This window comes from Pituophis catenifer, unplaced genomic scaffold, assembly GCF_029215685.1.
Source record: "Pituophis catenifer annectens isolate HBS135680 unplaced genomic scaffold, rPitCat1.0.hap2 SCAF_30, whole genome shotgun sequence".
Classification (NCBI taxonomy): domain Eukaryota; kingdom Metazoa; phylum Chordata; class Lepidosauria; order Squamata; family Colubridae; genus Pituophis; species Pituophis catenifer.
In genome coordinates this window covers 643551-654283 of record NW_027256910.1, presented here as the reverse complement: position 1 = coordinate 654283, position 10733 = coordinate 643551, and positions in this window count along the sequence as shown.

Here is a 10733-nt window from a genome sequence, read left to right as displayed (position 1 = left end):
GTTGGAAGTGTGGCCACCGCCAGGGTACCTTCTTCCATATGTGGTGGACATGCCCTGAAGCGATGAAATACTGGAAAAAGATTCGGAAATGGATACAAGAAATAGTTGGAGAAGAAATTATTTGGCATCGGAAACATTTCTCCTGGGAATACTAAAAAGGGCCTACAGCAAAAAAAAGAGGTATCTAATAATACACATCACTACAGCTGCCAGACTGATATATGCACAATACTGTAAAGAAAAAAGATTACCACCAGAAGAGCACATAATTAGGAAAGTACTTGAATGCGCGGAAATGAGAAAATTAACTCATGAGATAAATGAGGATGAAAATTCGGATTACTATATGGTATGGGAAGGGTGGTATAAATGGATGGATGATAAAATAAAGGAAGGAGTAAGGGACGGTGTGATTAATAAAAGACACCATGTATATATTCTGTATATATGTAAAAACACTGCTTAACCGATGTTAGTAGAATTGTAATATTATGCACTTTGATAAAATTAATTTTTAAAAAAGAAAGAAAAACAAGGGTTCAAATATTCATTCTTCTGTGTTACCCCTTGGTAAGTATTGATCCTTTTTCTCATGGATCCATTGAGCCCCAACCTCCCTCTCAAACAAGGGATTGGTTCAGGACCAACAGATTAGTTACATTTTGCGGGCAATCAATTTCCTCCATAATATTGATCTGCTCTTTGTGTCAAATGCTGCACTAACATCTATAAAAGCTCGAAAACTGTGGTTTACCCGACTGACATGTTGTGTAATTAGATACTTCAAAACTAATCTGTTGACAATATTAGATTATTAATGGATTGATTATTATACAACTTTAAGAAACTTTTTACTTTACTTAAACCTTTTTGTTCCTCTGCAAGGAATTCACTTTTGTTCCACCCAATCTCAAATTTACTTAAGAGGAACAAGCAATATATTTCAGCCACAATATCTATTAGTCTAACTGGCTTGTAATTGCTAGATTCTTTTTTATTCCATTTTTAAATATATATATATAGATGGCTACTATTGCCAGCTTGAATACAACTGCAAATGCAGGTGTTATATCTATGTGAAAATCAATATGCCAATAGTTTATCCACAAATAGGATATTTTTTGAATAGCTGGGAGAAAATCCTCTTCAATGACCTTATTGCTTTTCTGGCCTTGTATGAGAAATTTGAACAAGAACGTAACAGAAAAAAACATAACTGACATGTTTGCTAATATGGAGAAAAGCAACTCTTGACTTCCATGGAGAAAACATGATTGCATCTATTGCTCCCCCTCCAATCACTTTACCAGAGAGAGAAAAAACACTCACAAACCTGTGGGACTTTGTAACGTGCTGCTAATGTTGACGCCTGGATGGAGATGTCCCTGTCAGCTGTATCAAGAAGAGACAGAAGGTTCTCCTTCCTTCCACAGCCGTAGTTGGGGACATTGGCTTCTCCAGTGGAGAGCATGTCCAGCAAGGCATCTGAAGTGCGTAAAGTGTTCAAATAGTTGTCATGTATGTTGTAGCCCAGTGTGAGGTTGTGCAGGAGCTGGGAGTTCTTGTTGACCCCTTGAATGTTGAAAATGAATAGTATGGGGTATAAAAAACTATAAGAAAACACACTGTAGAAAAATGTTCAAGTTATTATCAAGAGTAACAACAAACTTTTTAAAAGAATGTATTCCTTTTTGCCTCCACAAGCCTATTGAGTCTTAAGCCATCATTGATCCAAAACCAATAATTGGTTATAGAAATCTGGGAATGGGCTGGGCAGAGGCAACTACAACTGTTTCAGTCCCTCCTTTAAACAAAATGAATTCAAGTGATGAATTCAGGAGTGAACGGGGAGAGGAAAATAGTCTGCATTGCCTTCAGGTTTTTATAACCCCATCTTTGGATTTGAGTCTTTTCTACAAAATAAAAAAGGAGGCAAGTTATAGAAATCAAAATCATTCAGGAAATTAGACAAGTCCTATAATATAAAAGTAAGTGAAATAAGACAAAGAAGAAGGAGAGTGTAAGAACTGCAAAGGGAGGGGATGCAACTCCATCACCCTGAATGACTTACGCATGAGAAGGTATAGAAGGAGGACTGTCAAAAGGCAACATTATAGGCGATATTAGTGTTTCAGTTAAAACTATACCAATGAGAATGTCTCCTGGCCTGTAAAAGCTCCATGCTTGTTGTCCATCCTGGTGCTCCAAACTCAGAGGGCATTTCCTTCTAAGCATCCCAGAGACTAGATGGGACAAAAGCAGCATCAGAAGCAGAAGCAGGAGGTCCATAATTCATGGAGCTTTATTAATCCTCTTCCTGTTTCTAACACCAGGAACAGCAGGAACAGTTGGGAGAATTCAAAGCACTCTCAGAAGATGGAAATGCCAGTGACTTTCCTGATATAAACAGAGAAACACTCAGCTTCACCTGGAAAGGAGAGAAAGGTACAATCAAGAGCACAGATCCTGCCTGTCCCAAAACTTGTTCCTACAGAGCTTGACCTAAGTAATTTATCCTTTTCTGATGCAAGATCCTTTGCATATGGCTTCAATCTGCTGTCTCTATCACAGGTGTGGAGATCTCCAAGGCCCAGATAATCATTATTAATTACAGGGAGAAGCAACTTCTCCTCTTGGGATCCTGAGCTTCTTCTGGGCTCCATGTGCAGAGGACAGAAAGGAGAAAAAGTTGTTTGTGAAAAGCCACAACTACACTCCTGGGGTCAATTCCTGTTGTGGTTGTGGTGCTTCCTGTCAGGACATGTCAGGAAAGTGATGTTGGAGGAAGATAGTTCGATAACAAGGGAATTGACCTCTGCTGTCCTTCAACCGGGTCTCTTGTCTCCAGAGTCTGCTGGAGAAGGTCAGAAGTATGGAGTTTGGTGCCACTCCAAGTTGGTGACCCTTAACTCTTGTGCTGCCTTTCTTCTTAATGCCAAGGAAGGATTCAGTCCCCTTGGATTCTGCCTAAGGTGAAGAGTGGGGCCTGTTCGGGCTTTTCTTTCATATCAGAACTTCATAAATTGGAGCTGATTTTAAAAAGTGGGACCCCTCTGACGTTCCCATCTCTGAGGCTGTGGGGTGAAGCCCCCTTCCCTAAAAAGCCTCCGAGTGCTTTGAAGCTTCTCTTGGGGCACCTGAGTCCCTGGTTCCTTGGGATCCATTGTTCAGGGATTGTGTCTCTTCTCTGGATGAGGAAGACGGAGACGTCCCCCTTTGCCCAGAAGGGAGAACTGGGGAAGGGGCTGATCTGAAGGGAGAGGAGGGTCCCCATCCCAGGTTCTCCTCTAAGGGCCTGGCTAGGAGGTCCTGGGGGGCTCTGGGTGGAAGGCCAGGCGGAGGCCTGGGAAGGGGTTCCTCTCCTCCCGGAGGGTCTCTGCCGTGTCTCCCTGGAGCCTGGAGGGGCCCAGAGGGGAAGGAGCCAGAGACGGGGGCCCAGGGGAGGCCCAGGGGAGGGGGGCAGGGGCAGCTGGGGCCGCTTTCCTCTCAGGGAGGCCGGGGGAACCTTTCCCCACACTGGGCAGAGGAGAGTCTGGGTTGAAGAGGAGCCTCGCAGGAGGAAGAGCCTCTCCGGCTTCTCTCCCATGGTCTCCATCCAGGCTCCCACCTTCCTCCCCCCCTGGATCCAGAGGCTTCGGGGCCCCCAAAGAGCTTCCTGGGCCGATTGGCCAGCAGGTCCCCCCTGAGGAGAGAAGCCAGGATGGAGGCTCTGAGGGGGGAAGGGAGGCCTGGCCCTTCCTCTCCCCTCGGCTCCCCCGGCTCTGCCTCGGCCTCTGCCCAGCAACGGAACCAGAAGGAAGAAGGTGGAGGCTGTAGATCCTCTGCTGATGGAGGAGGAAAATAAATTATATATATATATATATATATATATATATATATATATATATATATATATATATATATATATGTTTTCTCAGGTTTTCGCGGGTGTTTGTATGTAGGTCTTTGGTTATTCGGGTCTTCTCCCACGTAAAATTGGAAGTGTCTTGGCGACGTTTCGACGAAGTCTCATTCGTCATCTTCAGGCTGGTGTTCTCGGCTTCGTGCTTCCAGGAGCAATGTGAGATCGCAGCTGTCTCTTCCTTTTAACTGCTAGTGGAGGTGTGAGCTGATTGGGTGGGAACTTGGCTGTGTTCTGATTGGGTGGAGGTGTGTTCTGATTGGTTAGGGGCTTGGCTGTGCTCTGATTGGCTGGGGTTGTGTTCTGTTTGGGTGGGGGCTTGGTTGTGCTCAGCTTAGTCTGAGTTGCAGGGGGATTTGAGCTGGTGAGCTGCGTTGTTGTTGTTTGGCTTCGTGTTTGTGGCCGTGCGAGCTCTTCATGGTGGGTGTCAGTCTGCTTCATGTATGGATTGGAGGGGTTTAAAGTGGCTAATGATGCAGCTGCGGTCTGGCTTCTGGTCCTTGGTCGTGGCTCATTATCAGTGTGGGTTTGAGTCTGCTTTCTGCGTGGATGTGTGGTGGTGACATCAGGTGTGGCACTCGTGAGTGTGGGTCTGGTGTCATTCGTCGTGTTAGGGACTCGTTTGTCAATAAGGGCGGGTTTCCAAATGGCTGGTAGGCGGGAGGTATCGTCTCGTTTGTTCATGCTGTGTGGGCGTTTTTCTATCTCAATGGCTTCTCTGATTATTCTGTTGTTAAAGTGTTCAGTTTTGGCGATAGTTCTGGTCTTTTTAAAGTCAATATCATGTCCTGTGGCTTTAAGGTGTTGGACCAGGGAAGAAGTTGGTTCCTCTTTTCTGACTGAGTTCTTGTGTTCTTCTATGCGTGCACTTATTCATCTGTTGGTTTGTCCGATGTATGTGGTGGGGCAGGCGGTGCATGGGATTTCATATACTCCTTGATTTTCTAACTCAATTTTGTCTTTGGGGTTCCTTAGGATGGTGGATATTTTTCGGTTTGTGCAGAATGCTGTCTTGATGTTATGTTTGTGGAGGATTTTGCTTATTCTGTCTGTGGTGCCTTTTATGTATGGGAGGAGGGCCTTGCCGTTTTCTTGTTCTCTGTCTTGGATTTTAGTGGGGGTTTCTTTTTGGATTAGGTTGGTGATCTTATTTCTTTGGAATCCATTGGATGTGAGTACGTTAGTGAGGGTGTGTAGTTCGGTTTTTAGGTGTTGTTCGTCAGCTAAGCGTTTTGTTCTGGAAATGAGTGTCTTGGCTACAGAGTTGATCTGGGCAGGGTGGTGGTGTGAGAGTGCGTGCAGATAGCGGTTTGTGTGTGTTTTCTTCTGGTATATAGTGTGTCCTAGGGAGCCATTGGATTTTCTGTAGACTAAGACATCCAGGAAGGGAAGTTGGTTGTTCACTTCTGTTTCCATGGTGAACTGTATTTTGGGGTGTAGGCTGTTGAGGTGTGTGAGGAAGTTGTCCAGTTTTTCTTTCCCATGTGGCCAGATTATGAAGGTGTCGTCCACATATCTGAGCCAGAGTTTGGGTTTGTGATCGGATTTTTCTAGAGCTTGGGTTTCAAAGTATTCCATATAGAGGTTGGCAATGACAGGTGAGAGGGGTGATCCCATGGGTGCTCCTTCTGTTTGTTTGTATTTCTGTCCATTATAGATGAAGTATGTGTTGGATAGGCAGTGGTTGGTCAGATCTAAGATGTGCTTGGGGGGGTTATATTTGTTTTGGATAACTGTCAAGGCTTCTTTGATTGGTACTTGGGTGAAGAGGGATATGACATCAAAGCTCACGAGTAGGTCACTGGGCTGTAAGTTTTGTTGCTTTATGATGTCTATGAACTGGAATGAGTTTTTTTACGTATGAGGTGATGGATTCTGCATAGGGCTGTAGTTGTTTGGCGAGAAATTTGGCTAGGTTTTGTAGAGGTGAGCCTATGGAGCTGACTATGGGTCTAAGTGGGGTTCCTTCTTTGTGTATCTTGGGGAGACCATAAAGCTTAGGGCATCTGGATGATTTCTCTCTGGGTATGATTCTTTGCTGAATCTCTTCGCTGATGGGGCAGGCTTTTATTTTGGATCTGGTGGTTTTTTCCAGGTAGGTGGTGGGGTCTGTGTTTAGGGGTTTGTATATGGAGTCTTGGAGTAGGTTGGTTAATTTGGTTTGGTAGTCAGATGTGTTCATAACCACCGTGGCATTGCCCTTGTCTGCTGGTAGAATTATTATGCTGGTGTCTTCTTTCAGGTTAAGTAGTGCTGTCTGTTCCTCTTTGGGTAAGTTACTTTTGGGTGGCTTGCTGGTGCAGAGGATATTGGTGATTTCGAGTCTGATTCTGTTTGCATCGTCGGGGTTGATTTTGGTCAGGCTGGTTTCAACTCCGCATATAATGGTTTCAGTGGGGATGCTTTTGGGAGCGACTGCAAAGTTGAATCCTTTGGAAAGGACATTGGTTTCGGCTTTGGTGAGGATCCTATCTGAGATGTTATGCACTGTTTGTTTCATGTGTGGCTGTGAGGGTGGAGGGGATTGTTTCTGGCGTTCTTGTAGTCTTCGGAGTTTGTTGGTGTGTGTGTCTGTCTTGAGGGTGGTCTGTGTTTCGGCTCTCCAGACGGCAAGTTGTTTGGATTTGTCCCAAAGTGCGGGGTGGATCTTGTTGCTGAGTTTGAGGTGAAGTGTGAGGAGATCTTTGTTGATTCGGTCTAGGAGGAATCTTTTTCTGTGGAGTTCATTTCTGATTAGGGCTAGTTCTGTTCTTTTCAGAATGCGTTTGGTGGCTGCAGAGTCCACCCCGCACTTTGGGACAAATCCAAACAACTTGCCGTCTGGAGAGCCGAAACACAGACCACCCTCAAGACAGACACACACACCAACAAACTCCGAAGACTACAAGAACACCAGAAACAATCCCCTCCACCCTCACAGCCACACATGAAACAAACAGTGCATAACATCTCAGATAGGATCCTCACCAAAGCCGAAACCAATGTCCTTTCCAAAGGATTCAACTTTGCAGTCGCTCCCAAAAGCATCCCCACTGAAACCATTATATGCGGAGTTGAAACCAGCCTGACCAAAATCAACCCCGACGATGCAAACAGAATCAGACTCGAAATCACCAATATCCTCTGCACCAGCAAGCCACCCAAAAGTAACTTACCCAAAGAGGAACAGACAGCACTACTTAACCTGAAAGAAGACACCAGCATAATAATTCTACCAGCAGACAAGGGCAATGCCACAGTGGTTATGAACACATCTGACTACCAAACCAAATTAACCAACCTACTCCAAGACTCCATATACAAACCCCTAAACACAGACCCCACCACCTACCTGGAAAAAACCACCAGATCCAAAATAAAAGCCTCCCCCATCAGCGAAGAGATTCAGCAAAGAATCATACCCAGAGAGAAATCATCCAGATGCCCTAAGCTTTATGGTCTCCCCAAGATACACAAAGAAGGAACCCCACTTAGACCCATAGTCAGCTCCATAGGCTCACCTCTACAAAACCTAGCCAAATTTCTCGCCAAACAACTACAGCCCTATGCAGAATCCATCACCTCATACGTAAAAAACTCATTCCAGTTCATAGACATCATAAAGCAACAAAACTTACAGCCCAGTGACCTACTCGTGAGCTTTGATGTCATATCCCTCTTCACCCAAGTACCAATCAAAGAAGCCTTGACAGTTATCCAAAACAAATATAACCCCCCCAAGCACATCTTAGATCTGACCAACTACTGCCTATCCAATACATACTTCATCTATAATGGACAGAAATACAAACAAACAGAAGGAGCACCCATGGGATCACCCCTCTCACCTGTCATTGCCAACCTCTATATGGAATACTTTGAAACCCAAACTCTAGAAAAATCCGATCACAAACCCAAACTCTGGCTCAGATATGTGGACGACACCTTCATAATCTGGCCACATGGGAAAGAAAAACTGGACAACTTCCTCACACACCTCAACAGCCTACACCCCAAAATACAGTTCACCATGGAAACAGAAGTGAACAACCAACTTCCCTTCCTGGATGTCTTAGTCTACAGAAAATCCAATGGCTCCCTAGGACACACTATATACCAGAAGAAAACACACACAAACCGCTATCTGCACGCACTCTCACACCACCACCCTGCCCAGATCAACTCTGTAGCCAAGACACTCATTTCCAGAACAAAACGCTTAGCTGACGAACAACACCTAAAAACCGAACTACACACCCTCACTAACGTACTCACATCCAATGGATTCCAAAGAAATAAGATCACCAACCTAATCCAAAAAGAAACCCCCACTAAAATCCAAGACAGAGAACAAGAAAACGGCAAGGCCCTCCTCCCATACATAAAAGGCACCACAGACAGAATAAGCAAAATCCTCCACAAACATAACATCAAGACAGCATTCTGCACAAACCGAAAAATATCCACCATCCTAAGGAACCCCAAAGACAAAATTGAGTTAGAAAATCAAGGAGTATATGAAATCCCATGCACCGCCTGCCCCACCACATACATCGGACAAACCAACAGACGAATAATTGCACGCATAGAAGAACACAAGAACTCAGTCAGAAAAGAGGAACCAACTTCTTCCCTGGTCCAACACCTTAAAGCCACAGGACATGATATTGACTTTAAAAAGACCAGAACTATCGCCAAAACTGAACACTTTAACAACAGAATAATCAGAGAAGCCATTGAGATAGAAAAACGCCCACACAGCATGAACAAACGAGACGATACCTCCCGCCTACCAGCCATTTGGAAACCCGCCCTTATTGACAAACGAGTCCCTAACACGACGAATGACACCAGACCCACACTCACGAGTGCCACACCTGATGTCACCACCACACATCCACGCAGAAAGCAGACTCAAACCCACACTGATAATGAGCCACGACCAAGGACCAGAAGCCAGACCGCAGCTGCATCATTAGCCACTTTAAACCCCTCCAATCCATACATGAAGCAGACTGACACCCACCATGAAGAGCTCGCACGGCCACAAACACGAAGCCAAACAACAACAACGCAGCTCACCAGCTCAAATCCCCCTGCAACTCAGACTAAGCTGAGCACAACCAAGCCCCCACCCAAACAGAACACAACCCCAGCCAATCAGAGCACAGCCAAGCCCCTAACCAATCAGAACACACCTCCACCCAATCAGAACACAGCCAAGTTCCCACCCAATCAGCTCACACCTCCACTAGCAGTTAAAAGGAAGAGACAGCTGCGATCTCACATTGCTCCTGGAAGCACGAAGCCGAGAACACCAGCCTGAAGATGACGAATGAGACTTCGTCGAAACGTCGCCAAGACACTTCCAATTTTACGTGGGAGAAGACCCGAATAACCAAAGACCTATATATATATATATATATATATATATATATATATATATATATATATATATATATATATATATATATATATATGTTAAAAAAGAGGGAAAAATCCTTCATTCCCTGGTTGCCCCCATTGTCCCATATCCCTCTCCTGCCCCCGTGAAATCAGGAAAAAGAGGATGGGGGGGTTGGGCCTCCCCCCCTTGAGGGCCCTTCAGTGGAGGTCATCTGTCCGAGTGTCCAGTGCAGGGCCTCCCAGGGCAGGTGGCTCAACCTCAGCAAAGGCCTCTGGACTTCAACTCCCAGAATCCCCTGTCCAGCACTCGGGGTCCTCTTTCCACGCTTAAGCTGTCCCTCACGCTGCCTGTAGGGGCCAGCCTGCAGTCCGCCCTTTCAGCCCCAGCTGGCCCCCACAGGCAGCGAGCAGGACAGCTAAAGCAGGCAAAGACCCTGCAGCCTCCTCCATTTCGTGGCCTCTTTTTTCCAGAGGCGATTCTCCCTCCCTCCATTTTGAGGGGAGAAAAAAAGCTGAGGGGAGATTTTCTCTCCTCTCCATCCAAGAGTCGGGAAGGTTCCCCAAAGTGGGGGGGAGGAAGGCTGGGGGGGGAGACCAGCATCCCCTCCTGGTTCTTTCAGGGGAGCCCCAGAGGATCCAGGGCCAGAGGGGCCCCCAGAGGTCATCCAGCCAGACCCCGGCCCAAACAGGAGCCCCTCCACCCTCCTGGAGGTTTCCCTCCGGGGCCTCCGAGCTGCCTGTGGGCCCTGGCTGTATTTCAGAGGCCGAGGCCTTTCATGAGGAGAGTCTCGGCTCCCCATGGAAGCCCTCAGAGGAGAGAAAGTTTAGGCCTGGATGGCCTTGAAGTAGTCCGCTTCCCTCCGTCCCTCCCTCCCGACCTCAGCTTAGTTAGTGCAGAAGATCCTCTCCTCCCATAAGGCCCTGCCTGTTCCTGCCCCCTTTGCCTCCCCTCTCGACTTCAGCCCTAAGAATAGGAAACGTCTGGAAGTCTCTCCCCTTCGACCCTCCACTGCCTCCCCTGGACCCCCCCCACCCGCTTCTCCAGAGGTCCCTAAGGTCCCCCAGCCCCCCTCCCCCTCCCCTTCCCTCTCCCCCTCCCTCCCCTCCTCCTGACCCTGCCCCTCCCCTCCCGCTCCCTTTCCCCCTCCCTCCTCTCCTCCTCCCCCTCCCTTCCCCTTCCCCCTCCCCCTCCGACCGTCCCTCCTTTTCTTCTATGTACCCTGAGAGCTTCTGCACCAAAGACAAATTCCTTTGTCTCCAATCACACTTGGCCAATAAAGAATTCTATTCTGTTCCTATCCTATTTGTACTCATTTCATGTGTTTATGGCTATGTTTTGCTATTTATTTCCATTTATTTTGGCCATTTTATAATGTCCATGTCTATATTTATACTGATACTTGTTTCCTTGTACTTGCTGACAAATTAAATAAATAAATAAAATAAT